Below are 5,253 nucleotides of genomic sequence, written 5' to 3' on the forward strand. Positions count from 1 at the left end.
ATGTGGGGTTATAGTTTCTGCTCAGGCGCACCGCAAGAGCTGATACAAGATTTGTACAAGGTCTGGCAAGATCCATACAAAGGACCGGTCAGTGGTGAGTGGTGACATGACTAGGTACACTGCTCATTATCTAGTTATTCCTTGTGAGCATCATAGAGAATTCATTGCATCACAAAAATGCAGGGAGCTACTTATATCCTTAAAAAAATCAACCAGTGAGAAGCCCCAATGCATAAACTAATCAGAGGGTGCTATCTGCTTCTCATCTGAATCCTCATTCTCTTCTTCCTCTTCATGGTTATCATTTCTTTGATTTGCTTGTTCATTTTACAATGGAACCTGTGGCCTGGGACCCACTTCTCGTTGCACTTGCAACATTTATCACTTTTCTCATTAGTGACTGCACTAACTGCCTTGTTCTCAGTGATAGTTAGAGGTGCTTTAACAGGTTTGTAGGGCAGTAACTTGAACTTTTTTTGGAAAAGGAGGATGTACCACCGGCCTCTGCATCTGGACGCTGCATGCAGCCATATTATTAATTATTCACAAAGACCATACAAGGTGAGGTGATAAGTAACTTGAACTGGGAACTGGATCCTGAGGGATTACTGTATCATGTCCTTACTAATGTTAAAAAGAAATTGTTTGTTCTTCTTGAAAGGGTAGCATTGTTCAAATCTCCTGGCTAACCAATATGCCTCATGTAAATTGTCAGGTTTCTGAACTTGTGTCAAATTATGAGCATAGTCCTTGAGCCCAAACACAAAACTCCTCACAAAATAAACTTCAGTTAAGTCAGGGTTGTCATTTCTCACCCCTCTCACAGTTCCCTCAAATTCATCAATGTACTCATCCACTTTAGTAACTTGTTGAATTTTGTGGAACACACATCATATACAGATTTTCCTTCAAACCTCTTCTTTTAACTTCCTGCAGAAACTTACCCAAGGTATCTCAATTTCTATACCAGGGCTTTCTAACCAGGTGTCTGCTCTGCTAGTGAAATACAGAGTGGCCACTTCCACTTTTTGATCTTCAGGTGTTTTGGCTAGTTTAAAATATTTGTTGGCCTTCTTTTCTATCCTTCTGTATATTCCCCATCAAATTCAGGGAAGCCCATCCTGGGCCCTTTTGCAAATCTCCTGTGCAGAGGGTTTTGTTCATCTTCCGACTCTCCCCTGTCTCTCCTACTAGGTTCAACCCCTTGGGCCTTGGTAGTAGCCCATTCCATGCATATTCCTATTATTTCCAGGTCCTTCTCTAGGCCGAGCTACTTGCAAATTCTCCCTACAGTGATTAGCTTGCAGGTACTTCCTAAGTTGATCAGCTAGCATTTGTGATTTTATTCCCTCAGTTGAGCTGCTTGCTGCTGCTCTTGAAACAGAGCTGCCTGGATGTACTCTTGTTTGGCATTTCCTACTATGAAATCTAGGCCTTACTCCTCATAAATTCTCTGCTCGTCATAGGGGTCCTCAGTAGAGGTGGCTCAAGGTTTTGTAACATGACATGGCAGGTGTTTTTTCTTACAACAGCGGTATAAATGAAGCCCAAGATCCCACTAGTTCCCATGAGTCCCACTGTCTGATTTCCTACACTAACTCCAAAGGTAATCTCAGGCATGTTAGTAATCAAAGGTAAACTAGCAGCACCACTAGGAGTGAAATTCCGTTGTATACTTGACCTTCTCCTCCTCCTATCAGAGCAGCTAGCATTTGTGCCATCTTGTCCAACTTGGAGTTGGTGTCTGGCTCTATCTTGTTAAAATATCCTCTAGTACTCACTTATGACTTGGCCAACTCCATCTGCCCCTGGCAAAATTGCCCAACTTCTGTTGAAGCTCTTCCTGTGTTCAAACTCCTCTCTAGTGATGTAGGCCATCTCCTCTTCAGCATCGTCGGTGGATTGCTTGTTTGTTCTACCCATCTCCTCACGGGTCAGGATCTTGCAGATCCGGGATTTTACTAGGAAAATAGTGTGTTTCCCCAACCAAACCAACCAAATCGAGCACCCACGCCTCCACCGTACCCCTAGTCCAGGACTTGTGCAGATCGGCTGCAGAATTTCATAGAGGAAGAACTCTTCAAACCCTTGCCAGGTTTATTCCAAGAGATCGAACTAAGGCTAGAACCAACACTCTGTTACCACTTTGTCACAACCTATACTAAGAAATTCCAATTGGTCAATAGTTTGAAGAGCAGGCGAGAATTTCAGAGAAAATAGGGAGAAACCGAGATGGGGATGAGCTAGGCCGAGCCAACTGGCGGTGGCGTCTAGGGTTCTTGTATTAGGTATTTGGTAGATAATACCATTTGGGTTACAAGCTCAACTTTACACCACAGCGAGTGATGCCGACCAACAAAAAGAAAGGAGTAAACGACAAGAAAATGACAGCTACAACGCTAAAGGAACATATGACGTTTTGGCACGCCAAAATTAACGGCCAACCACTCCTTCAACGTGTGCCCTTGGATGATTCTTATCTTCAGTTCATGACATCCGACAGCGGCTCTATGGTCGGCATCATGCGGTGTGAAGAACGTCATGTTCTACTACTGAAGCCTGTGATGCTCTTATGTTAGCGTGTTGACTCGTCATTGTAATAATTATGTGAAGAGAGTAGTAATGATCTGCCAGCGGCTGTCTTGTGTACCGTACTATGCTGGTCTATGTTTGCTCAAGTACCATCTGTGAATCCTGAACACATGTAACAGTATAGCTCACCGTGAGCACACGCTCGGTCTATGCTTTGATCCAGCAGATCTGTCCCTTGAGGCTTGAGCTGGTACTTGTCTATCAAGCTGTGCACCTAGTTAATCTCCTCGATCTCTTCTCTGTCGTTTGACTGAAGGCTCCAGGAGCCCCTGACAATGACTAGGTTGAGGAGATTTCCTAAGCCTTTTGTTCTCACCATACCATTCGACCAGACCGGTGATGTTCTTCACCTTGTCAGACCTTCCATCAAGAAGATGATTGGCTCGCTTTTGTCCCCTAGGTACCCTCTGATTCAATAGAATCATAGTAATCGTATCATAGTTCAGTGTTTTTAGAAAAAAAGGATATGTACTTACAAGAGCTCATCATTGTCCTCCTTGCTGTAGAGTAGCTCCTCGATTTGTGTGTGTGCTTTTGTGTGAAGGGAAAGTAACCGGATTGATCAGCACCAGGAGCGGCAATGTTGAACTTGGGGTCGAAATCGTTGACGCTTGTGGTGTAGGGACACGTCCCTGGCATTGTGAAGGGGTAGTGGCTCTCATATTGGCTAGGTTTGTCTTTGCTGCATTCTCTCAGGGAATCCTGGTTCCTGGGAACGGTTACATGCCATTGCTGAGATAATGTTTTTTGTTTACAGAGTGGCTGACCTTCCGGCTATTTCTCGGTAGGTGCTAGTGTTGATGAAGTCTCTAGTGTTCACGGCGATCATGTCAGCAGTAAATTGGCAGGAAAAATGATATTCTGGTCCATTTCTCTCCACTTGACATCAGAGTCCTTGTACTTTATCTCTCAAGAACATGCACAATCATTCTCTGTTGGTCGATAAATGTTTTCGTAATGTGATGTCAGGTTTGGTTGCTGACAGAAGACAGTTTTCAGGATTCATCATTTTGATAGCTCATTTTCACCTGGGTGACTCCTAGGTTGCTTGATAAGAGGGATCCTGCTAAATTGCCATCAGTGTAATTGCCAATGACCAAGTCTGGTTTTCCCTCCAATATGTCGAGAATCATGGCAGAAAAATCATGAAACCGCAACCTGCTGAAGAACTTCTCCATGTTGATCGGATCCAGCGCCTGGAGCACGTCGGAGAGGCAGTTGAGTGTTTCCCTGCATTCCGCAGTGTCACCCAACCCAATCCCCACTACTGAAACCTGTAATGGCTGGCAAACATATCATCTACTCCCTCTGCTCCCAAATATTTGTCTTTATAGACATTTCAAATGGACTACAATACATCATACGGATGTATGTATTGTAGACATATTTTAAAGTGTAGATTCACTCATTTTGCTCCGTATGTAGTCATTTGTTGAAATCTCTAGAAAGACAAATATGTCTACATATATCCGTATGTGGTAGTCCATTTGAAATTTCTAAAAAGACAAATATTTAGGAACGGAGGGAGTAGATATTTGTAGTTGTCTGATTACAAAATGATCTGTCATTTACTTTTGCTCAAACTGCTACTGCGGTGTGCTCCTCTCTAGGCCGACGACAAAGACCTCTGCGAGAAGCAACACTGTCCGAAGCTTCTCGGCGGTGTAGAGGGTGTCACTGATATACTCAGACTGATTCTTCAGGGTGAAAACCTAGATTCTGACCTTGATTGGTTGAATCCGGTGACGGCGGCGAAGGCGTTGCTGTTGAAGAACCACGGAGTCCGTGTGGTGACATGAGATAGTTGGTGCGGATATGATCATTGTTATAGTTTGCCAATTGCTGATCTGATCGCTTTAATCTTTTTTTCTTTTTTTCCCTCGCCTACACATAGCTTTGATCATATATGATTTTGCTATTTGTTGGTGTGTGTTTTGTGTGCGTGTGTTGATGTTGGCTGTGTGCATCTTAGTTATGCAGATGCCGGGTGCGTGCTCATTGTGTTTGTATCCACTTGATGCTTCATTTTGAGTTAATAAAATCCACCCTTTATCGGAAAAAGAGGGTGTCACTGATCATCAGTTTCTGCATGACAGCGAGGAAAGACTGAGTTCATTCCGGTCAGCTGCCTACCTACCACCGAGCTTTGCTGGATGGAATGATCAGTCAATATGCATACCCTACCTCGCCGCGGTAGTTTAGCAAAACAAGGTAGTCTAGCAGCTGCTTCATGCTCTTCGGCTTGGTGCTTAGCTTCGAGGACATGAACCGGGAGATGAACTGCATCCCGTCCCGGATGGAACTGCCTCATCTTTGCTTCAAGTGCAAAGATGAGACCACAAAGGTGCCTCATCTTTGCTCTTTATTTTTTTTGAATTTTTATCTTTGCTCTTTATTAGCACCACCCATATGTACCTCGTGTGATCATCAACTAGCAGTAGGAAGTAATTCTTTGCTGCAAAGGTTGGAGGCGAGATGGGACCACAAATATCACCATGCAGTAGCTGCAGCGCTCGATCTGCTATGTAGGATGCTTCGGCTGGAAACAACGCTCGTCTTTGCTTTGCAACCAGACAACTTTCACACAAACGAGCCACGCACCATGGCCTCCTTTGCTAGCAGTCTCAAAGCATGAAAGCTTATAGCATGCATGCCACAGCC

At 44.1% G+C, this 5,253-nt stretch overlaps 1 pseudogene; it reads right to left on the reverse strand.

The window, feature by feature from the left end:
• Positions 1–2,664: 2,664 nt before the first annotated feature.
• Positions 2,665–4,878, reverse strand: LOC125533205 (sucrose synthase 5-like; annotated as a pseudogene).
• Between the last annotated feature and the right edge of the window lie 375 nt (positions 4,879–5,253).

Source organism: Triticum urartu, chromosome 1A (genome assembly GCF_056163025.1).
Source record: "Triticum urartu cultivar PI428250 chromosome 1A, HENAU_Tu73, whole genome shotgun sequence".
In the NCBI taxonomy this organism is placed as follows: Eukaryota; Viridiplantae; Streptophyta; class Magnoliopsida; order Poales; family Poaceae; genus Triticum; species Triticum urartu.